Raw genomic sequence first — 26,642 nt, forward strand, 5'->3', positions numbered from 1 at the left:
ATGTCCGTGAAATAATGCAAAACCACAAATCATGATCCAAAGGAAAGGTGTCCAAAGTCACAGTCCACAAAAGTAAATCCAATGGAAAATTAAAATTGAAAGCCATTGCTCCATGGGTAAATTGTAAAAAAAATGAAAATCCAACAGTCAACTATATACAGATAAACAAGCCAGGGTCCATGATCCCAACAGAAGAAATGAAACCTATCTAATAACACTACCTAATAAAAAAAAACTATATACAAAAATGTGCCCCATTGTCCAAAAGATCCAAAAAAAATGCAAAACCAAAGGAAACCTAACACTAACTACAGAAATATTTACAAGGGCAGCGGGCTAGTCCGACGGCTCACTTTTGGATGTCCCGGGCCAGGGCATCATCGAACTCCTGCTCAATGTCCCGGAGGCGGTCCTCCTCCATGGCCCCGAGGGTCCGCAGGGCCGTCGAAGTGTCCACCTCCAACCCCCTGCGGATTGCCTCGAGGCACTCGGCCCGCCTCAGGGCCCTCCGCATGGAGTTCTCCGCCCTGACCATCCTGAGCCGTGCCTCTTCCGCCCGCTGCCGCTCTGCATCTATCGTGTGGCCCAACCACTGCCACACGGAAGACACTTCCCGTCCTGGGTCCTCCTGCCCTCCGGCCGATGCCTGCCCCTCCGATGTCGAAGGCCCCGAGCCATCATGGCTCCCACCACGTTGCTGTTGCTGCTATGCCTCTGCCCGTGCACTGCCTCCTGCTGCCTGCACATCCTCCGCTGGCTGGGGTGCAGTCGTTGATGTGACCACCCCTGCTGGACGTCCGACTCCCGACTGTGGCAGGGATGCCTCCTCCACCAGCCTGGCCGCACCGTCAGAGGCAGCTCCACAGGGCACCCAGGTGACTGATGGGTGGGAAGATGGCACGGAGGACGACTGGCGCATAGGGGGTTCAGTTGAGGAGGGGGTCGTAGCAAGCCCCATCAAACGGAGGAATCCGGCCTAGGTGACCTTTCCCAGTAGGCCGACGCGGTCAACGAGCCATTCGAGATGACGTGCAGTCGCCTCATGAAAAGACTGCAGGTCACCTCGCATGGCCCGTTGACGCAACGCCACACCAGTCAGGACAGGCTCAACCCAGACCCGGATAGCCACGTCCGCAGGCAGAGGAAGGCCTGTTGTCGTGAGCTCATCCCCTGCCTAAAAACGGGTCTGGACGTAGGCATCCCTGCTGGTGCAAGATGATGCAGGGACAGGATCAGGGACAGGATTGCAAACAGCCACCTCCGCGGCGGCCTGTGCTGCCTCCTGTCCCTGGTCCTGCACTGCACCACTAGCACCAGTGGAATCCCCACCTCCAGACCCCGTCTCTGTTGCTTGCACGGCCTCCTCCTCCACCAAACCCCCCACCAACCTGGATGACTCCGTGCCATCTTCCCCCGTTGAGCCCTGCCCCTTCTGCTGCCGAGGAGTCCAACTCCAACCTCCGCCTCTTGGTCCTCTCCATGGCAGCTGCGGCCTGGGACGCGGCACCGGGCTCCTCACTCCCCGACGAGATCACAACCTGGGAGGGGAGCCGGGCCTTGCGTCTCTGGCTGGCGGTGGGATCCCCGCCGCTGTGCTCCACAGCACCTTCTCCGCTCTCTTCATCAGTTGACGCTGCAGACAGGAAGAAATAAAACACAGGCATCAGGGCACTGTACAATGGACACATACACACATGACAGTTGTACATGAGTGGCATTAGCAAACCTCAGACATGCCATCACAATCCCCAACACACATGTCATTTCAACTTGCACACATGAGCCATACCACAGCCATATCGCAACTGCCAGCACCATCCATACACATACAACAGCATGAGCAGGCAATGGTGAGCCAGACATCACATGCAACACAGGGAGTGCACTACACATGTACACACACCACCACACTTGCATGCATGTGTACACCTCTGCCAAGTGTCGCAGTGTTCAGATGGGCATCCATGTCACATCTGCCAATCAGGCTTCCACATCCCGCTGTCACATGCATCCATGTTGCATCACTGTTGCACCCTTGTCAAATACACACACATGCACATGTACACAGTGCTGATACATGCAGCTGAAAACAACATACATGCGTGCCATCACGAACATGTCTACTTACATACACATTCATCCAAACATGTGTGCCCACACAACTGCATTTGGCAAGCAAGCCTACACACACAAGCACCATCCATGTCTCACACATGATAGCCCTTGCATGTGTTAGCCTCAGGGCCCTGTACACCCCCACCCATTCTTGACCCCATACAAACAGATGTGCAACCTGCACACTACTGAAACATCACCACATGCACAGCTTACAATCAGGATGCATGTACACTTACCGCTCAACTCCAGACGGGTCTGCCTCTCAAGGACCTGGACGTGGAGCGCTGGGGATATGCGTTCCAGGACCCTCATCTGATCTTCCGACAAGTGGCCCTGGCGCCCCTTAGTATCTGCTGCCTTCAAGAGGCGCCGGGCCTTGTTGAGGGTCCTGGACCTGAAGTCCTCCCAGTGCTTCTTGACATGTTGGAAGTCGCGGACTGCCACCCCCTCCGCATTGATGACAGTCACGATGTCCGTCCAGATCCGAGTCCGTCCTTCCTTGTCGGCGCGGGAACTTCCGAAGAGGGCATCATACTGCCCCAGGACTTGCTCCACCAGGACACCAACTTCCCTGGCACTGAAGCTGGTGCCCCTCTGACTCTCTGGCCGGGGGTTGTCAGTGGTGCCAGATGTTGCAGTGCCCGACATGACAACCCCAGAGGCAGGAGTGGGTGGGCAACTGGGTCCTGCGGCTGGGCTGTGGAGCGATGGAATCCCAGTCGGGAGTCTTCGGTTCCAGCAGGGGTGGTCACAGCAACAGCACCCCTGGCTAATGTGCAGGCAGCAAATGGCAGGGCATGTGGGCAGCAGGCAGCAGCAGATGGCAGGTGGGAACGTGCTCGGGGCTCTGGGGGGCAGTAATTCAGCCTTCTGGGCAGGAGCGTGGTCTTCCGTGTGCTTACGCGTGGCCAGCTTGATACGGAGTGATTTGGCACGTGAAAATTCTGCACGTCAGCGTGTAATTCGAGGAAAGGCCCTTAGCGCGTAAGCGCGTCTGCACGCATACGCAATTTCATTGGACAGAAGGCCCTTCAAGCGCAAGCGCCCCTGTGACGTGACGCACGCACGCAGGCGTGCATGGGCGTTTCAGCACGCGTGAAAAACTGCACGTCCGAGTGTAATCTGAGGAAAGGGCCCATGCGCGTAAGTGACGTGACACACGAGTGCGTTTCCCTCAGCACGGGTTAAAGGTGAGCAGGGCCAGCAGTTCGCAGTACGTGCCTTTCGTGGAGACCGACGTGTGTTGCTGCTTCCTGTTGTTTCGCGCGCCGTCACAACTTCACAGCTATCAAGGACGTATCTCTTCTTTTGATGGGGGTATTGGCTACGCGTGTTTTTCTGCATCGCGCTAGTCAGACGGTGAGTCGCACACGCTCTTTTTCCCACTGCGGGTGCCCCTGTGTATCGCACCCATTTTCAATGTCGTTATTCGTGTTACTGGGTGCCACCGGGTACTGCGGGAGGTTGAATCCACGCACATAGGCTGCAGGGTTGCGTGCACGGTTTTACTGCAGTTTTGGGGTGCCTGAGCATTGCGTGACCCGTCACTACATCACCGGGGTCACATACAGCCTTGCAGGTGCAGGGGGATGTTAACATCTTGCTTCCCACCCCCTTCATCCCAATTGCCCAGCTTAATTGTGGTGTACACCTCCCATTGGCACTACTCCATCTGTGCCGGCACTACTACATCTGTGCCATGGTTGGGAGGACACCAAAGGTGAGGGTCGCCTCAGCTGGGCGTACTCCTCGTGGCGGGCGTGGTCGGGGACATGGCCATGGTGACCAGGGAGTAGGGGGACTCCAGGGTGTCCAGGGCGGCCACAGAGGGGGAAGAGGCAGGGGTGCGCCACTTGAGCACAATGTTGTGCCGTGTGTCGGTGCAGTCATGCCACCACCTGTGGTTCCGGGGGATGCAGCTTCTGCATCTGGCACTGGCGCCCGTGTGACCCGGCAGTCCATTCCATCGACTGCCACGGGCCCAAGGGTAGGGGTAGCTGCAGGTGCAGCTCTGGACACCTCCACCCAGGCTCAGGGTCTGCCAGCGCAGGCTGCGTTGGCACTTGAGGAGCCCTTGGTAGATTTCCAACAGGCCAGGAGGGAAACCATACGGGCAGGCCGGGCTGCTCAGACCAAGACACGTGTCCCTGGGGCAGTTATGTCATCTGCTGCCCCGAACAGCCGGGTGTTGGCAAGTGCAGGGGCAGATGCACCCAACAACACCCCGGTTGTGAGTCTGCCAACCAGGACCGTTGCGGTCAATGTCCCTGCCACAGCTGATGTTGCTGCGCAAGGTCCATTAGAGGGCACCCAGCTGCCACTGACACAAGTCAGGCCTTTGGTCGTCCCTCCACCTGCCACTCCCTTGGCTCAATCCACCGAACCCACTGGCCATACTGGTCAGGGCGGCATTAGCCAGCCAGGGTCTGCGCCACAGTCCAAGAGGAGGAAGGTTGCACCTGCAGCACAGGCTGGGACCCCATACACAGCCACGACCTCCTGCATGTCGAGGAAGAAGCCTTTCTGCAAGCAGGAACTGGACTTCCTCGTGGGCTAAGTGCGGGTCCACAGCCGTGACATGCTAGTGGGTGCCAATAGTCAGACTACGCTGCCCAACGTGACACCCACTGGAAGCATGTTGCGGAACATGTCAGTTCATTCGGCCATGAGGTGCGCACGGCACAAGAGTGCAAAAAGCATTGGAATGACATCAAACGCAGCACTAAGGCTAAGCGTGCCTCTAATTACAACTTGACTCTGATGACTGGCGGTGGGCCTGCACCAGAGGAGGAAGAGCTCACTCCGCATGAGGCACTCGTTGAGGAGTTCATACCACCTGAATTGGTCGAAGGAGTGGGAGAGATGCTGGACTTTGATGCCCAGTCCAGTGAGTGTTGAATCGTGTTTGTTGAGGACGTGTGTGTTTCACTTGTGGGATGTGTTGTGCATGATTGCCACTACATGTGACGTGTGCATGGTTCTGATGTGTAAGTAATGCAATGCTTCCATGATGCATGTCTCCTCTGCCTGCATGCGGGGACTCCATGTAGGCATGCTCCCTCGCCCTTCCTCCGCCACTCTGCACCCCAGTTACACCTTTGCACTGGTCTGCTTCAATCTTGCCAATGTGTACTTTCCTGTTCATGCGTCCAGTGTAGATGCTAACTTCCAGCGTAGAATCTGCCAGAAATATGCAGAGTGGTACAGCCTTAGTACTTGATGCAGGGTATCTCACTTGTACTGTGCATAGGTCAGATGTCACGCAGGGACATGAGTGCCCATTCATGCTCCATATGCATTGCACGCATGACCCTATGTGTCCTTGACTGGATGATCACTGTAATACAAGTCCTTGGTTACATACATTGCATGGCATCTCATCAGCCTTCCCATGTCAACTGTGGCTCAGTACTGCGTTGCACACATGTTTAGGGTCTGACAATCTGTGTGGCTCACAGGCCTCAGCCTGTTCAATGGCCAATGACTCTGTCCAACTGTTTGTGTGTCTTCTTCACACGTGGGCGGCCTCCAGAGTTTTCATCATGTGTCCTGCTTACTGTCCCATCATCATTTGCAGTGTTGTCACTTGAATCACATTAAGCTGCTGATGCCAGTCAACACTGCCTGTCAATACACAGGTGTATGGTCAACCTTTTGATACCATGCTAGGCATCCCTACTTTGGTACTGGGGTGGAGGGGTGCTTGGCTTCTAGATATGGTACACATTGAATGCACAATGCACGTGATGCCTGAATTTGACCTTGCACTGCCTTCACATTTCGTGGCACACAGCATGGAGTCCTTGTACATGTAGGTAGTGAGTGGCATACACATTTTCTGCACTGCATAGACCCACTTCCATGGAAACTGCCACCTTTCAACAGGTCTGATCACAGAAGCAATTCAAAGTTGACCCAGCATGCATGCCAGATTATATGTTGTGTGTCACATGTCTTCCTGATGCGTTTGTTGTCGGTGTGTGTGTGTGTATTGTGTGCTTCTGACATGTGTAGTGACCTTTTTTCTCTCTATTTTTCAGGTGATGACGCAATGGAGGCGGAGGATGGTGTTGTCATGCCAGACACAGGGTTGGTACCACTACATCAAACCGGCACAAGTGGGGGTCATGGGGTGGTAGGCCACAAAACCCCCTAGTGCTACAGTCCATCTTGTCTCTGGCTGCCTATGAGTCCAGCCTTGATGACGACTCTGACGTCCATGTTGAGTTGGATGAGCATCAAGTCCATGTGTCAGGGGTGAGTGATTCTGATGTGGACACTCCTCTGTCTGCGACACCTGCACTGAGGGATCAGACAGTCTTGGTTCCTCCGCCCGTGGTGGATCGGGACGCAGGGTCACCCTCCACACCAGTCACTGATGTGCCTGGGACATTACGTCGACGGGGGAATGTAGTCGTGCAGCCGCGGGCGGTGCCAACACAGTGAGGACACCTGGTCCTTGGGTCCCGCAAGGGTCAAGCAACGTGGTTGCCGCGCACAACCGCAGTATACTGAGTGGGAGCAAGACATGACTGCCAATTCAGAACGGCAGGGGGCAGCAATGGAGAACATCGCTGAGAGCATGGAGCGTGTGGCCCGATCTGTGCTCCCCCCTGCTAGGCAGGTGCTTCTCCAGCAGCAGGCGGCACGGTCCACAGCCCGCTCGCTCAGGCTGGGCATGGCGGCCTCAGACAGGGCACGCCAGGCTGAAATGTCTCTGCATCAAGCAATTGCTGCTCACGCAGAGGCGCACATGGATGCCCTGAGGGAGGAGTATGCTTCCCTCAAATCCACTCTGGGTGTCCTTATGATGTCCCAGAGGCAGCAGGCAGAGGAGAGGTTTGCACAGCTTGAGCGTACCACCTCGGCTGAGCTACAGGCTTGCCGGGAGGTGCAGCAGTTGTCCAGCCAGGCCTTGCAGGAGGAACTCCGTGTTACACGTGCTACCTTGCATCGCCACACAGAACCAGGCTCACCCGTCCGGCAGACTTGCTGCCGACGAGGGGCAAGCTGCGGCTAGGCGTGGCCAGGCTACTGTGCCACGTCCTCCTTTCCAGGATGAGCCAGGCTCGGACGACCATCTATCTCCCACATTTGTTTTGGCTTAGCATCATCGCATGTGGGTGTTGAGCAGCGCCCTGTACCTCCCCCCTCCTGGGTGCCTCCCCTCCCCCCCCCGGGTCGTATGTGACCATTTTTTATTTTTCTTTTAGTTTAGTTAGTTAAGTTTCTGTTTGATAGTTAGTTTAATTAGGTAATGTAGGTTTTCCATAGTTAGTGTAATTAGTTAATATAGTTTAAAATTGCTTGTCTATTGTGCTTTCATGTGACGGTGCGGTGCTTTGTGGCTTTTGAAGGCATCCACTGTCTGTTCCAGCTGGGCCCTTCAGGCTTGTCTTGTGTATGTGTTTGCTGCTTGGGGTCCTTGACTCACATATGCCACTCCTGCCTCCCTTATCCATGGGCTCGCAAGGATGGTTCGGTGTGACAACCTATTACACAAGGGCTTTGGACTGTCATATCTGTGGCATGTCTGGTGCTGTGTGACTTGTGTTGAACCCCTAGTGGGGATGATTTTGGTGTTATTGTCCACTGTTCAGCTTTTGCTAGATGGGGTGTTTCATGATTAATGTGTACATTCATTGCTATGCATTGTTTAGTATGTTTCTTATCTTTACTGTACACGTGCTTGTTGCAATTCATGCCGTAGATAGTGTGTTCCACACTTTGGATGTGAAAGACGGACTGATGGTGTGATTTCTGATGTAAGTCTCTGACATGGTCAAGTAATGAGATGCCTGAAGAGACACACACAGATGACTTTAAAGCATTAATCATGTGTTTCATGCCCTTTCTGCAGGGGGATTAGCCTCCAGAGCACCTTTGCCAGCAGACATGGCCCATTGGACGTCTGAATTCTGGACACGTTTGTTGGTGCCCACATGCACATGTGTGCACAAGCAGAGGCACAGGGATTGCAGACCTACATCCTGGAACTGCTGACGTGTTCCAAGGAACTCCAGGCAAGGTGAGCAGCACAGGGGGGCCACAACACAGCAAAGCTTGCACCAGGCGAGTTGCACATGCAGGCTTAGTCACAGCACTGAGGGTGAGCTTGGACGAATATTGGCGTTGAAGCACACAATGCAGCTCAGATGTGTTGGTGGACTTATGGCTGTTGATTGTAAGGTTGTCTGGGACAACTGCAGGGGCAGTGGCACATACCCTCCGGTACACCAAGGTCCATTGACGCACTTGTATCAACCATGTAGCCTTCCGAGACATGGAAAGGGGCAGCTCACAGGGACGTACAGCAAGGGACAGACTCGGGTGCAGTGCATTTCATTTCCATGTACATTTTGATAAATGCACTGCCAACTTTGTTTCGGTCATGGTGGAACACGACTTGTTCTGAAGTCATGCCTTGCTATATGGGTCTATACCGGCGGCTGACTTACTGCATTGACTGTGTATGACCCATCACAGGGGTAATGTTATATATGGGTACGAAGCATCTACACCAGATTGTCTGTTTGTAGAGTAGTTTGTTGCTATGGGGCATGTTTGGTGGTGTGTTTTTGTGTAATGGGCATGTACAGGTTATTGTGGCTCTCTTTGCAGCATTGCAGTGCTCCTGTAACCGGACCTGAGAGTGCACAGGCAGGAGGCCAGCACTCAAAACCAGAGCTAAGTGTCTTGTTGTTTTCTTTCAAAATGCTCTGCATAGGCTTGCTGGGGGGTGCACTAATGCATGGATGAATGTGTAATTCAATTTGATATGTTTTTTCCCCCTAATCACCCGGAGTCCTATCCAATTTTAAACCCTGTACTCCCTACCCGGTGTTCCTGCTTCCCGTACCTATCCAAGCAACGTTCCCTAACCCTCTTTCCCCGCTGGGGTTGCGGATGCCTGTGTAAACCCCAAACTTGCAGGTGCCAAAACCCTAGAGGGGGTGGTTGGTTCGTGCCACTCCTAAGCCTGGACTACAGAAGGCCATGACAATGATGTCCAAGTTTGTTTGGATTGTGTATGTGTTCATGCAGGTAGTACATTTTCGTGCATTCCCTACTTTCATGTGTCATTCCTCCTCCCCTCTCCTGCCACTCATTCCAGTTATCCAGTGTGCCAACACCTGTCCCGATTGCATATCCCTGGCCCTCCTTCCCCACCAGGGTCTCAGAGGCCTGTGTGAGTTTGACCTTGCAGGCACCCGGGACACGGTGGGGGTGGTTGTTTCATGACACTCCCGCGCCTGTACACGGGACCTGTGACAGTACACATCCGTTCATGGTGCATCATTCTATGTCATGTACCACACATGGTTCACATCCTGTTGTGACATTGTTTTACTGTGCTACCTTGGTTGTTACATCATTGTGGTAGTACTTGGCCTTTGTGAGGTACTGCTACGTCAAGTCATCTACTGGAGGGTGTTCTGGTTCATTTTTCTGGCTTGGATTTTGTGATTTTGCAAATGAGGTGGACTCTGAGGGTGCAGGCACCTTTTTACACACAAGGTGGGAGATGGTGACGAACGGGGAAGGGTGATCCTGTGGCCAGGTGGAATTGAGGGTTGAAGGCTCTATGACCCAGGTGCAGTTGTTCAGTGGGTCATGGTCATTTGTGAGGGGGGGGGGGTTGTTGTTGATAGTTGCCCTGCCCTGCAGTGTGATGGGAACCCTGACATTGTAATGGTGGTATCCTATGTACATGTTGTGTTCTGCTGATCAATGCCTGTTCATGTGTTGTGTTTACCTTTCAGGTGCGAGGGGATAGTTGTGGTTTGACATGCTGGGGTGTACACATGGTGAATGTTCACATGTGATGTGTAGAGGACACTGATGGTCACTTGATTGCACATGCATATGTTGAGTGCATGTCCTTACTGACCCACACACTTGCACTCTGATGCACTACATGTACAACCACCCTTGCATATCCACGTGTACACTGTTTGCCTTCTGGTGCCCACTGTGTCCCTGCAGCACATGTTCTGTGACCAATTATGGATCCTGTACATGCCTAATTTGCTTTTTGATGTGGTCTGTCGCTTAGATGTGATGCTCAGGGTGTGCATCACACACAATGGCTGTTCACTGTGCTGTGCGCTGAGCAGTGTGTTGCAGGAGTTGGACACAGCACACAGAAGCTGCAGTGTTGATTTTGCAATGCACAATGGGCATGTAGACAGGCATTCATTGTTATGTTACGTCTACAACTCTTGTAATGCATTTGAAAATGACTTATTTTGGGTGGGAGGTTGTTGGTCAGTCGTTTCATCTGATTCCATATCAGGCATCATTGTCTGATGCCACTGTACATTTTTGACATGGCAATGTGTACCTTATTGTTACTGTGTTGGTGTATGGGTATTGCTTGCCATGTCATGTTGTAGTGTGGGAGGGTTTGAGTGACATAACAGTGATGCCCATGACCTGTTTTGCAGGTGTGTGTGATTCACACCTTGCATGTCAGGGTCATCCGCTTCTCAAAGCAACTAGCTGGGGGTAGATCTCTCTCCGCGGCAGGAGCCTCCCTCTGGAACAGCCTTCCTGCCTCACTGGAACTTGAGGAGAACCATCTCCGGTTCCGGAAGCACCTCAAGATCTTCCTCTTTGCTTCTGCTTTCTCTCTGCCTCTCCCTTGCAAAATTCTTCACTGGAACTTCACTGGATCTGCAACTGGGCCACTTTCACCGACCTCAGTCCCTGGCCCAGCCACTCTCCACTTGCACTGCCTCCCTGGCAACCCCTGCACAGCGGGACTGTCTCTCTATCCCTACAGCCCCCCCTTCCCAGCACTTGTCTGCACTTACCTTTGCAGTTGCCACCAGCTGGCCTATTTATTTGTTTTTTAGTCTACTTACCCTGTACTGCACTACCCCGTCCCCTTCCTCTTGCCCTTTTCCCTTCCCCCTACCCCTGCACTTGCACAATCTAAATGACACCTGGCCTAGTAGTATCGTTGTCTGTCTTCCCTTGTTCCCACCTCCCTGCCTCATCGCACCTTGAAATACTTGTGTATAGGCCATATCATGTCATGTCATATGTGTGCCTTTTGGTCACACAGGATAGCTTGTGTTTAAGTAGCTAGGGATGCAGACAATGTGGCACTTCCATGGCAACTATCTCAGGGTGGTAGGGTTGTGACAGTTGACTGTCTCTTTGTCATCATCGATTGTCACCTGGTATGTGCCAGGCCTGTGTGCACTCTGCAGGGGTGGGAGTTTAGGCAAAAAATGTGGCCACAAGCTGGGTCCGGGCTTCCTCGCCACGTGCCCTGTCCCCTCCCATGGGCAGCACCTGTGCCTGTGGTTGGGGATGTGGGGGCACCACCATGTCCACCGGTACGCCCTGCCGTGTTGCAACATTGTGCAATATGGGCGGCGTTGTATCTTACCTGGGGTGGTGTGGTGGGGTTCCGGATTGGCGTCATCATGTGGTTGCTCAGAGGGTAGGCACTGTCCCCTGGGGAGGTGTAAATGGTTGTGGTTATTGGGGTTTGTGTATTTGTGTGTGTGTGTGTGTGTGTGACATGCATGCATGTGCAAGGGCATTTGTACTCACCTAGGAGCCATGTGTCGCCATGCTGCCCAGCTTCCAGGGCCCGGCTCAGGGCGGACATTCTGTATATGAAACTGTCATGGGTGGAACCAGGGTGGTTTGCATAGACAGAGGTGATGATTCCCTTTGCATCGCATACCACCTGTACATTGATGGAATGCCAGTGCTTGCGGTTTCGGTAGATGTGCTCAGTGGCCCTAGGTGGACGTAGGGCCACATGGGTGCAATCTATGGCACCGAGCACTTTGGGGAAGTGTGCCACCCTGAAAAAATCCAGGACAATGGCCTGCCTTTCTGCGGGTGTTCTGGGCATGTATATGTGCCTGCGGACTGAGGGGCGCGCTGTCATGATTGCCAGTACCTGGTGTAGGCAGCATGACTGCGTGGCCTGTGAGACCCCCCCCCCCACTATGGCAGTAGTCCGCTGAAATGACCCAGTGGCCAAAAAATGCAGGACATTGAGCACCTTCTCCAAGGGGCTCAATGCTTGGGAGCAAAGGGTGTGGGATGTAAGGTCATCTTCCCACTCCCTGACCAGGTCTAGGATGATATGGGGTGGAAACCTATACCTGCCATAGACCTGGTCATCAGGCATCCCAAAAAGGCTTGTCCGTGGTGCGAAAATGCGTGCCCTGGCTATTCTCCTCCTCCTGCGGTGTCCCATGATCAGTGCTGCGACAAATGGGGCATTCATCGTAGCTGTATATACGTGTTTGTTGTTTGCGCGCACTTTTATACTGTGCGCGGGGACGCTTCCGCCTGCCTTCGTGTGGCGGACGCGTTGATGCCTGTGTTCGTCTTTTGCCGTGCGCGGGTTTCCCGTATTCGAATCCATGAATACGGGTTGTTGGCGTGCATGTGGGCGTTCCGTGTGGTTCCCTGCAGTACTTCCCCAGTTACGCCTTCTTTTTCACGCGTTATTCCCCATTCCGCGTGTTACGGCCACTGTTCCGCACACTTTGGTTGAGTGCGCCGCGCTATGTGCGCTTCTGCTGTGCGCGTATCGCACGTCGTGTGTGCCCGCGTGCGCCATGACAGGAGTGGGCGCACGCGCAGCGTCTTCCTTGAATCGCACGCGTGCGCGTGCGCTGCGTTTCTCACATTTGCGCCACCTTGCGCCTGCTTGCGCTGGGATTTTCGGCGCACGTTTGCTCCATGAATCAACCCCAAAATGCTGCAGTTCCCAGTATCGCCTGGAGATGTCCCAAAAGGAGATAATATGGAGAGTAGATGGTGCAGTTCCAAGGATCGCCTACAGAGGTCCCCACAGGAGATCATATGGAGACTAAATGCTGCAGTGCCGGGGATCGCCGATAGAGGTCCCCACAGGAGATCATATGGAGACAAAATATTGCAGTACCGAGGATCGCCGATAGAGGTCGCCACAATAGATCATACAGAGACTAAATGCTGCAGTTGCCAGGATCGCGGATAGCGGTCCCCACAATTGAGCATATAGAGTAAAGGCTGCAGTTCCCAGGATCGCTGCTAGAGGTCCACACCGGAGATGACGGGGCTCCCAGAGCTTCCGGTCATATTTAACGCCCCCGATATAGTCCTCGTGACCGGTTTTCATTCCTCTCTTAGAGTTAAAGCAGAGGTCTTCTAATTGTGGGGCGTGGCCACATCCAGAGGGCGGGGGGGGCGGCGTGAGAGCTCAGCATGAAATGTAAAAAAATACTTTAAAAAATATATATATTTTTTTTTAGATTGGAGGAAATGGGTAGGGGCGGCTCACATAGTTGGACTGGACCATAAAACTGCCTCAGACACCAATGAAAAAGTGGCCCACAGTTGTAAATAGATATTCATTCCTTTAGTTACAGACTGTTTTAATAGTACCCAAGGGGGTGTTCTTTGTTAAAATGTAAGCAATTTGTGAATTTAACGAATATTTATTCAGCAACAATGGTCAAAACTACAAGCTGCATAGTGAAGTAACTCATCAAACTTGCCCACATTGGCCAAAAAAGTGGCCCATTTTCAGTAGTATACACTAGCATTTAGCATTTGTATACCGCACCCTACTCCCAGTATAGTCCCTGGGATCCCCCACCTACTCCCATCACAGTCGCTGGGCTCCCTCATCCCACTCCTACCCAGTCCCCCTTGGCTCCCCCGGCCCCCTTTTGCAAACTGTTTGGCTTTTTTTTACCCAGTTTTTTTAAGTATGCTCTAAAATGCAAAATTTTAACCCATTATTTAACAAAATTTCATGCGGGGAAAACCTCCCGAACCCCCCTTGTTTAGGTCGGGCTATCCCTCACTATGCTCGGTCGCTATGGCATTTTTTGTGGGAAAAATTCATGCCCCTCACTTAAAAAATTCACTGGCCCTGGGACTGTGTTGGAAACTGTTTGGGGGGAACCCAGGGACAGTGGTGGGAGCTGTATGGGCGGGAGCAGTGGGATAGTGGTGGGAGTAGAGTGGGAAGAGCCCAGGCTCTGTGATGGGGTAGAGAGAGCCCAGGGACTGGGTAGGAGTGGGATGGGCGGCAGCACTGGGATAGTGGTGGGAGCAGGGTGGGGAGAGCCCAGGGTCTGTGATGGGGTAGAGAGAGCCCAGGGACTGGGTAGGAGTGGGATGGGCGGGAGCACTGGGATAGTGGTGGGAGCAGGGTGGGGAGAGCCCAGGGTCTGTGATGGGGTAGAGAGAGCCCAGGGACTGGGTAGGAGTGGGATGGGCGGCAGCACTGGGATAGTGGTGGGAGCAGGGTGGGGAGAGCCCAGGGTCTGTGATGGGGTAGAGAGAGCCCAGGGACTGGGTAGGAGTGGGATGGGCGGCAGCACTGGGATAGTGGTGGGAGCAGGGTGGGGAGAGCCCAGGGTCTGTGATGGGGTAGAGAGAGCCCAGGGACTGGGTAGGAGTGGGATGGGCGGCAGCACTGGGATAGTGGTGGGAGCAGGGTGGGGAGAGCCCAGGGTCTGTGATGGGGTAGAGAGAGCCCAGGGACTGGGTAGGAGTGGGATGGGCGGCAGCACTGGGATAGTGGTGGGAGCAGGGTGGGGAGAGCCCAGGGTCTGTGATGGGGTAGAGAGAGCCCACGGACTGGGTAGGAGTGGGATGGGCGGCAGCACTGGGATAGTGGTGGGAGCAGGGTGGGGAGAGCCCAGGGTCTGTGATGGGGTAGAGAGAGCCCAGGGACTGGGTAGGAGTGGGATGGGCGGGAGCACTGGGATAGTGGTGGGAGCAGGGTGGAGAGAGCCCAGGGTCTGTGATGGGGTAGAGAGAGCCCAGGGACTGGGTAGGAGTGGGATAGGCGGCAGCACTGGGATAGTGGTGGGAGCAGGGTGGGGAGAGCCCAGGATCTGTGATGGGGTAGAGAGAGCCCAGGGACTGGGTAGGAGTGGGATGGGCGGCAGCACTGGGATAGTGGTGGGAGCAGGGTGGGGAGAGCCCAGGGTCTGTGATGGGGTAGAGAGAGCCCAGGGACTGGGTAGGAGTGGGATGGGCGGCAGCACTGGGATAGTGGTGGGAGCAGGGTGGGGAGAGCCCAGGGTCTGTGATGGGGTGGGGGGAACCCAGAGACTGGCTAGGAGTGGAAATGAGGGAGCCCAGCGACAGTGATGGAAGCAGGTGGGGGAGCCCAGGGACTATAATGGGAGTAGGGTGCGGTGACGGCGCGCAATAGTTCATAGCCATTTGTACATACTGTCCATTTGGCATTTGCCATTTTTGGGGGGGCACGGCCTGCCCAACTTTTGCTCAGGGGGGGGCCCGAGGCCAAAAAAGTTTGAAGACCACTGAGTTAAAGAAACAAAATAGTTATTTCTATTTAATTCCTTGTTTTCGCCAAATGCAATGCAAATGACCCCCGGCCCTGCCCCCAATCATCAAGTCCTCTTTTTAATGAGACCTAGGGGGTCATTCCGAGTAGGGCGGTAAGGGTTAACGGTCACCGGTAACGAGACCGGTGCCGTTAAACCCTTACCGCCCTATTCCGAGTTCCCTTTGCGGGTTGGTACTTAACGCCTGCTTTTTGCAGGCGTTAAAAAAACAACCCGCAAAGGGACCTAGGCGCTAATTACGGCATTGTAATTTACGGTGCCGTAATTAGCGCCTTCCCCATTCCCATTGAGCCCTATGGGCCAAAAATTGGAATGGGGAATTACCGACCCCGCCAACCTTGGAATGGGGCGGTAATTCCGCCATTCACCATGGCGGAGTCGGAAAGATAACGGCGTCAACCAAGGCACTAATAGCGCCTTGGTTAACGCCAGGGTCGGAATGAGGCCCCTAAAGTACAATATTAAGAATATTTCTGTCTCAGGACCCCTAAGGTGCAGACAGACACAAAATTGCAGGACAGGCAAGCATCTGACATTGAGACTCCCACTATGAGCAGTAAGGTGCATATGGACACCACATGGCAGGACAGGCAAGCATCTGACATTGAGACTACCACTATGAGCAGTAAGGTGCAGATGGACACCACATGGCAGGACAGGCAAGCATCTGACATTGAGACTCCCACTATGAGCAGTAAGGTGCAGATGGACACCACATGGCAGGACAGGCAAGCATCCGACATTGTGACTCACCACACTATGAGCAGTTAGGTGCAGACGGACAAAACATGGCATGACAGGCAAGCATCCGACATTCTGACTCCCCACACTATGAGTAGTAAGGTGCAGATGGACACACCATGGCAGGACAGGAAAGCATCCATCATTGTGACTCCCCACACTATGAGCAGTAACGTGCAGATGGACACAAAATGGTAGGACATGCAAGCATCCGACATCGTGACTCCCCACACTATGAGCAGTAAGGTGCAGACAGACACCACATGGCAGGACAGGCAAGCATCCCTCATTGTGACTCCCCACACTATGAGTAGTAAGGTGCAGACAGACACCACATGGCAAGACAGGCAAGCATCTGACATTGAGACTCCCACTATGAGCAGTAAGGTGCAGACAGACACAAAATTGCAGGACAGGCAAGCATCCGACATTGTGACTCCCCACACTATGAGTAGTAATGTGCAGACAGACACCACATGGCAGGACAGGCAAACATGCGACATTGTGACTCCCCACACTATGAGCAGTAAGGTGCAGACGGACACAACATGGCAGGACAGGCAAGCATCCAACATTGTGACTCCCCACACTATGAGCAGTAAGGTGCAGACAGACACAAAATGGCAGGACAGGCAAGCATCCGCCATTGTGACTCCCCAAACTATGAGCAGTAATGTGCAGACGGACAAAACATGGCATGACAGGCAAGCATCCGACATTCTGACTCCCCATACTATGAGTAGTAAGGTGCAGATGGACACCACATGGCAGGACAGGCAAGCATCCGACATTGTGACTCACCACACTATGAGCAGTTAGGTGCAGACAGACACCACATGGCAGGACAGGCAAGCATCCAACATTGTGACTCCCCACACTATGAGCAGTAGGGTGCAGACAGACACAAAATTGCAGGACAGGCAAGCATCTGACATTGAGACTCCCACTATGAGCAGTAAGGTGCAGATGGACACCACATGGCAGGACAGGCAAGCATCTGACATTGAGACTCCCACTATGAGCAGTAAGGTGCAGATGGACACCACATGGCAGGACAGGCAAGCATCTGACATTGAGACTCCCACTATGAGCAGTAAGGTGCAGATGGACACCACATGGCAGGACAGGCAAGCATCCGACATTGTGACTCACCACACTATGAGCAGTTAGGTGCAGACGGACAAAACATGGCAAGAAAGGCAAGCATCCAACATTGTGACTCCCCACACTATGAGCAGTAAGGTGCAGACAGACACAAAATGGCAGGACAGGCAAGCATCCGACATTGTGACTCCCCAAACTATGAGCAGTAATGTGCAGACGGACAAAACATGGCATGACAGGCAAGCATCCGACATTGTGACTCCCCAAACTATGAGCAGTAATGTGCAGACGGACAAAACATGGCATGACAGGCAAGCATCCGACATTCTGACTCACCACACTATGAGCAGTTAGGTGCAGACAGACACCACATGGCAGGACAGGCAAGCATCCAACATTGTGACTCTATGAGCAGTAGGGTGCAGACAGACACAAAATTGCAGGACAGGCAAGCATCTGACATTGAGACTACCACTATGAGCAGTAAGGTGCAGATGGACACCACATGGCAGGACAGGCAAGCATCTGACATTGAGACTCCCACTATGAGCAGTAAGGTGTAGATGGACACCACATGGCAGGACAGGCAAGCATCTGACATTGAGACTCCCACTATGAGCAGTAAGGTGCAGATGGACACCACATGGCAGGACAGGCAAGCATCCGACATTGTGACTCACCACACTATGAGCAGTTAGGTGCAGACGGACAAAACATGGCATGACAGGCAAGCATCCGACATTCTGACTCCCCACACTATGAGTAGTAAGGTGCAGATGGACACACCATGGCAGGACAGGAAAGCATCCATCATTGTGACTCCCCACACTATGAGCAGTAACGTGCAGATGGACACAAAATGGTAGGACATGCAAGCATCCGACATCGTGACTCCCCACACTATGAGCAGTAAGGTGCAGACAGACACCACATGGCAGGACAGGCAAGCATCCCTCATTGTGACTCCCCACACTATGAGTAATAAGGTGCAGACAGACACCACATGGCAAGACAGGCAAGCATCTGACATTGAGACTCCCACTATGAGCAGTAAGGTGCAGACAGACACAAAATTGCAGGACAGGCAAGCATCCGACATTGTGACTCCCCACACTATGAGTAGTAATGTGCAGACAGACACCACATGGCAGGACAGGCAAACATGCGACATTGTGACTCCCCACACTATGAGCAGTAAGGTGCAGACGGACACAACATGGCAGGACAGGCAAGCATCCAACATTGTGACTCCCCACACTATGAGCAGTAAGGTGCAGACAGACACCACATGGCAGGACAGGCAAGCATCCAACATTGTGACTCCCCACACTATGAGCAGTAAGGTGCAGACAGACACAAAATTGCAGGACAGGCAAGCATCTGACATTGAGACTCCCACTATGAGCAGTAAGGTGCAGATGGACACCACATGGCAGGACAGGCAAGCATCTGACATTGTGACTCACCACACTAAGAGCAGTTAGGTGCAGACAGACAAAACATGGCATGACAGGCAAGCATCCGACATTCTGACTCCCCACACTATGAGTAGTAAGGTGCAGACGGACACCACATGGCATGACAGGCAAGCATCCGACATTGTGACTCACCACACTATGAGCAGTAAGGTGCAGATGGACACCACATGGCAGGACAGGCAAGCATCTGGCATTGAGACTCCCACTATGAGCAGTAAGGTGCAGATGGACACCACATGGCAGGACAGGCAAGCATCCGACATTGAGACTCCCACTATGAGCAGTAAGGTGCAGACAGACACCACATGGCAGGACAGGCAAGCATCTGACATTGAGACTCCCACTATGAGCAGTAAGGTGCAGACAGACACCACATGGCAGGACAGGCAAGCATCTGACATCGTGACTCACCACACTATGAGCAGTAAGGTGCAGATGGACACCACATGGCAGGACAGGCAAGCATCCGACATTGAGACTCCCACTATGAGCAGTAAGGTGCAGACAGACACCACATGGCAGGACAGGCAAGCATCTGACATTGAGACTCCCACTATGAGCAGTAAGGTGCAGATGGACACCACATGGCAGGACAGGCAAGCATCTGACATTAAGACTCCCACTATGAGCAGTAAGGTGCAGATGGACACCACATGGCAGGACAGGCAAGCATCTGACATTGAGACTCCCACTATGAGCAGTAAGGTGCAGATGGACACCACATGGCAGGACAGGCAAGCATCTGACATTGAGACTCCCACTATGAGCAGTGAGGTGCAGATGGACACCACATGGCAGGACAGGCAAGCATCCGACATTCTGACTCCCCACACTATGAGTAGTAAGGTGCAGACGGACAAAACATGGCATGACAGGCAAGCATCTGACATTGTGACTCACCACACTATGAGCAGTAAGGTCCAGACAGACACAAAATTGCAGGACAGGCAAGCATCTGACATTGAGACTCCCACTATGAGCAGTAAGGTGCAGATGGACACCACATGCTTCGACGATGCCTCCGGTCATAGCCATTGCATATCCACAGTACTAGATGGAAGTGCCCATACTTTGAATACAGCTCTACTGCAACTCGAGCTAAGTGAAGCTTCTATTTCTCACCAGCTCGTCATGTTCAAACACGAAAGAAATATTGTATGAAACGAATTTGAATACACGGCATCTTTATAGGAATTTGAAGAAAGTGCCATTACCATACACGACCCGAAGAAATGGAGGAACTCTCAGATGTCCTACTAATGGGAAAGTATTCACTACGAAAATAACATTGTCCTTGTCCTGAAGACGGCCATATTAACATCCAGACCAATGGCACAAGAGAGAGTTCCGTATGAGTCATTAGGGCCGAAACATATGTCGACATGCTACCAGGAACCTGTGTATTTGTAGATTCCTATCTCTCAGTTTGAATAACTTGGAATAGGATAGCTGTCTTGTATTAGACAACTCGCAGCGACCCTATATCAATGCAACCTAACTTAAACAGAGCGACCAAGACATCAAATACAGAATCAGATCATTCGCTCTGTTTACAAAACCTTTAAGATAAACATCAAAAATTGGGAGATTGCAATATATTTTGACTCTTCCCAGCAATTATACATGTGTATACTAGCAGTAATACATACTGTTGTTCCCATTACCTTTCTGTTTGATATTTTGTAAGAATTGGTGGACAGTCACCAGTTAGACTGTAAGTGATTAGCACAGCCTGTTTTTAAAGATTTAGGCTTTTTTAGACTTACGATTTGAATAATAAATTGAAAAGTGAAAAGTATCAGGTGTGGTATGTGTAATCTTAAAATTAAATGAGGTTACCTTGGATATAACCAAGTGTGACTTAGGCTCTTTAGGTAGGGGAAGGCGACCTATCACTCCTCACTCTTAACGTATCAGTCTCCCACTGATAGTGCCGCTCCCCCGATAACAAAAAACTGGGAGTACCCAATTTTACAAAACCACCACATGGCAGGACAGGCAAGCATCCGACATTGTGACTCACCACACTAAGAGCAGTTAGGTGCAGACAGACAAAACATGGCATGACAGGCAAGCATCCGACATTCTGACTCCCCACACTATGAGTAGTAAGGTGCAGACGGCCAAAACATGGCATGACAGGCAAGCATCCAACATTGTGACTCACCACAGTATGAGCAGTTAGGTGCAGACGGACAAAACATGGCATGACAGGCAAGCATCCGACATTCTGACTCCCCACACTATGAGTAGTAAGGTGCAGATGGACACACCATGGCAGGACAGGAAAGCATCCATCATTGTGACTCCCCACACTATGAGCAGTAACGTGCAGATGGACACAAAATGGTAGGACATGCAAGCATCCGACATCGTGACTCCCAACACTATGAGCAGTAAGGTGCAGCCGGACACATGGCAGGACATGCAAGTATCCCTCATTGTGACTCCCCACACTATGAACAGTAAGGTGCAGACAGACACAAATGGCAGGACAGGCAAGCATCCGACATTGTGACTCCCCACACTATGAGTAGTAATGTGCAGACAGACACCACATGGCAGGACAGGCAAGCATCTGACATTGTGACTCCCAGCACTATGAACAGTAAGGTGCAGACAGACACAAAATGGCAGTACTGGCAAGCATCCGACATCCTGACTCCCCACACTATGAGCAGTAAGGTGCAGACAGACACAACATTGCAGGACATGCAAGCATCTGACATCCTGACTCCCCACACTATGAGCAGTGAGGTGCAGATGGACACACCATGGCAGGACAGGAAAGCATCCATCATTGTGACTCCCCACACTATGAGCAGTAACGTGCAGACGGACACAAAATGGTAGGACATGCAAGCATCCGACATCGTGACTCCCCACACTATGAACAGTAAGGTGCAGACAGACACAAAATGGCAGGACAGGCAAGCATCCGACATTGTGACTCCCCAAACTATGAGCAGTAATGTGCAGACGGACAAAACATGGCATGACAGGCAAGCATCCGACATTCTGACTCCCCACACTATGAGTAGTAAGGTGCAGACGGACAAAACATGGCATGACAGTCAAGCATCCGACATTGTGACTCACCACACTATGAGCAGTTAGGTGCAGACGGACAAAACATGGCATGACAAGCAAGCATCCGACATCCTGACTCCCCACACTATGAGCAGTAAGGTGCAGATGGACACACCATGGCAGGACAGGAAAGCATCCATCATTGTGACTCCCCACACTATGAGCAGTAACGTGCAGATGGACACAAAATGGTAGGACATGCAAGCATCCGACATCGTGACTCCCCACACTATGAGCAGTAAGGTGCAGGCGGACACAACATGGCAGGACAGGCAAGCATCCCTCATTGTGACTCCCCACACTATGAACAGTAAGGTGCAGACAGACACAAATGGCAGGACAGGCAAGCATCCGACATTGTGACTCCCCACACTATGAGTAGTAATGTGCAGACAGACACCACATGGCAGGACAGGCAAACATGCGACATTGTGACTCCCCGCACTATGAGCAGTAAGGTGCAGACAGACACAACATTGCAGGACATGCAAGAATCCGACATCATGACTCCCCACACTATGAGCAGTAAGGTGCAGACAGACACCACATGGCAGGACATGCAAGCATCTGACATCATGACTCTCCACACTATGAGGAGTAAGGTGCAGACAGACACCACATGGCAGGACAGGCAAGCATCCAACATTCTGACTCCCGACAGTATGAGCAGTAAGCTATGGATGTATGACATTTGCTGACATGTGGCACCCCACAACCCTCCCAGTCCTGTCCATACTTGTCACTGGACACATCGAAGTACAACTGTGGCGTACACATTGCCTGATGGTCCCTGTCCCAGGGACAAGTACTGCACATGGGTCAGTGTAATGTTGAAGGCCATCACATGGCATCGGTCAGACACCCAAGTCCACAGATACTACCTTTTATGGCAGTCATGCTGATATAGAGGAATTGATTGATTGATCGATTGTTTGATTGATTGATTGATACTACCAACATGAAAACATGACACACAATACAATATTTCAACTGAGAATTGGGCAACCATTTCCAGTCAATAAGCGCATGTACACTGTTCCACCATTTCCAGTCAATACACACATGTACACTGTTCCACCATTTCCAGTCAATACACACATGTACACTGTTCCACCATTTCCAGTCAATACATACATGTACACTGTTCCACCATTTCCAGTCAATACGCGCATGTACACTGTTCCACCATTTCCAGTCAAAACGCGCATGTACACTGTTCCACCATTTCCAGTCAATCCACACATGTACACTGTTCCACCATTTCCAGTCAATACGCGCATGTACACTGTTCCACCATTTCCAGTCAATACGTGCATGTACACTGTTCCACCATTTCCGGTCAATGCGCACATGTACACTGTTCCACCATTTCCAGTCAATAAGCGCATGTCCACTGTTCCACCATTTCCAGTCAATACACACATGTACACTGTTCCACCATTTCCAGTCAATATGCACATGTACACTGTTCCACCATTTCCAGTTAATACGCACATTTACACTGTTCCATCATTTCCAGTCAATAAGCGCATGTGCACTGTTCCACCATTTCCAGTCAATACACGCATGTACACTGTTCCACCATTGCCAGTCAATACGCACATGTACACTATTCCACCATTTCTAGTCAATACGTGCATGTACACTGTTCCACCATTTCCAGTCAATACGCACATTTTCACTGTTCCACCATTTCCAGTCAATGCGTGCATGTACACTGTTCCACCATTTCCAGTCAATACACACATGTATACTGTTCCACCATTCCCAGTCAATACGCGCATGTACACTGTTCCACCATTTACCACCATCACCACATGTGCCGCAAGCCTGAAATGGCAAACTGTTAAATCCTTTGAAAAGTTCTCCCGTAGCTGAATTGGGACACGGCATACATGCATTCCCTCAAGCGCATGTACACTGTTCCACCATTTCCAGTCAATACACACATGTACACTGTTCCACCATTTCCAGTCAAAACGCGCATGTACACTGTTCCACCATTTCCAGTCAATACACACATGTACACTGTTCCACCATTTCCACCATTTCCAGTCAATACACACATGTACACTGTTCCACCATTTCCAGTCAATACACACATGTACACTGTTCCACCATTTCCAGTCAATATGCACATTTACACTGTTCCACCATTTCCAGTCAATAAGCGCATGTGCACTGTTCCACCATTTCCAGTCAATACACGCATGTACACTGTTCCACCATTGCCAGTCAATACGCACATGTACACTGTTCCACCATTTCCAGTCAATACGCACATTTTCACTGTTCCACCATTTCCAGTCATTACGTGCATGTACACTGTTCCACCATTTCCAGTCAATACACACATGTATACTGTTCCACCATTCCCAGTCAATATGCGCATGTACACTGTTCCACCATTTACCACCATCACCACATGTGTCGCAAGCCTGAAATGGCAAACTGTCAAATCCTTTGAAAAGTTCTCCCTTAGCTGCATTGGGACACGGCATACATGCATTCCCTCATCATTGGCATCCACAACATCCACCCAACATCACAACCACTTCCACATGTCACACTAATGGAATCATGCACCCTGACCAAGACAGCATGGCCCATTGCATGGCTCTGTTGAGCGCAGTCCATGTACAAAGAATGCTGTGATGTATGTGCAGCAAAGATGTGAGCACTTGCAATTTTACACACCTCTCAGTGTAGGGCGCCCAGTGTTTGGTCGGCAAAGTGACCACAACATATGACTGTTAACGTTGGGATGACCTCAAGGCCTGTAGCAATTCCTGGGTGGTGGCAGTCCCACCCACTGTGGAGGTGTACTGTGCAGGCTGCCACTGGTTCACCCAGGTAGAGCTGTGGGTCCTTGAGAGGTTCTATCTGGACCTCCACTCCCAGATCTTGACCTGGAGAAGTCGTCTGGAAGCTGCTGGTGAGTATCCATTTGGAGCAGTGCTCTACGTGTGGGATTAAGGAATACGTGCTGGGACAGTACGGATGCAGACATGCTATGTTGTGGACATGTATGATGGACATGTCCATGTATGGCACACCCGACAGTTCATCCATACAGACACATCTGCTGAGAGTGACACGTGTGCATGGATGTCTGTGTATGTCAGGTTGATGCATTGACATCTCCGGGACAGGGATGTGACATTTAATCCAACTGCATTTTGTGCACACATGTATGTGTGTATATGCACTATATGTATGCTGGGCCACATTACATGTGCAATTTGTATTTGGCGTGATACATGTTACTTGCTTGCAACTCATGCTGTTGCATGTGCATGTTGATGACTGTGTTTGTGTGGGCTGGTTCCCTGGTGCTGTTCCCATGCCCCTGGCTGCATGTCATACTTGTGTTGATTGGTCATTGATATGGTGGCGTTCCATGTTTTTGGTGATGTGTTGGTAGCTATTCAGCCATGTGTTTGGTTGATATGTGCATTTGTCATGACTGTGGTTCAGCCTTCACACTACACATATGCAGCAGATGACATGCAGTTTGCATGGGCAACTTACATGTGAGTGTGCATTGTGTGTGTGTGTCAGTTCCTGGTTGAAACATGCTGCATGTTTGGTGATGGTAATGTTGTGTATTACACACATGCATTGATGATGATTATTGATGTCCATGTGTTTTGTCCCATTTTCCACAGTTGCTGCAGCTCATGAAGAGGACAGAGGCATTGCTGTGGAGCAGAAGTGCAGGGACTGGGCCACCAGACCTAAGCGCACACCCTGACCATCCAGATTTGAGTCTACATCATCTGCGGGTGAGATGGCTGTGGGAGCGCAAGGAACATCTGGTGGAGCTGCTCGGGGTACGTCCCAGGAGGTAGTTGTGGTGGGTGACTCCACAGTGGCTGTGGTCAAGGGTGCAGGAACAGGGGGGCCATCCAGGGAGGAAGAGTCTCTGGAGCCCTCCAGGTCGTTGGAGGTGGTGGTGGAGGAGTAGGTAGATGAAGGCTAGCACACAGGGTCTGTTGGGGGCATCCCGGAGGGTGTTCAGGCTGCACCCCTGGGCCAGGGACAGGAGGATGTGCAGTGCACCATGGAGGAAGCTGCTCAACCTCCTGTCCCTCCTTTATCTGCTGCAGCAATGACCACTGTCCTAGATGCCTCTACCCAGACCATGCTCCCCCTTGGGGCCAGGGAGGTCACCCCTGATATGTTGCACGCCTTGCTGGCTGATCTTGCAAGGTGGGTGACCTCGATTTGTGATGATGTGAGAGCTATTTGTTCCAGGTTCTCACAGCATCATGTATCGATGTGCCTCTACCTGGACCAGCTGGCACGTGTGCTACTCTTAGGTGGTCTCTGTGCACTGGCACATTCATCTGCCCCCTCCTCCACTGCCTCCTCTGTTCCCCAGTCGTCCTCCGGGAAGCCTTCCTTGACAGTTCCCATCACGGCCCCGTCTACTCCAATCCCACCCACACTGCCCAGTCTGGTAGTAAGCACGTCCATGCCTATGGTGGAAGTCCCGGCAACTACAGAAGGGGTGGTCACTGTGCCTGTCCAGGCACCAACACAGGATAAGGCATTGGTAGGACAGCTGGCACCTCAGGGCAGTGCTGGTACTGTACCCCACACACCAAATTGTAAACATCCAGACGATGGGGGCCTGCACAGTGTACGCTCGGCTAGGCGTCAGCAGATTAGGAGAGCACAGAGGCAATCATTGCAGGGCCAGGCAACATCAAGGATGCAAGTCAGGCAGGCCAGTTCCATCACCTGACAGGAGGAA

This window comes from Ambystoma mexicanum, chromosome 4q, assembly GCF_040938575.1.
Source record: "Ambystoma mexicanum isolate Mex_15411 chromosome 4q, UKY_AmexF1_1, whole genome shotgun sequence".
NCBI classification, from domain to species: Eukaryota; Metazoa; Chordata; class Amphibia; order Caudata; family Ambystomatidae; genus Ambystoma; species Ambystoma mexicanum.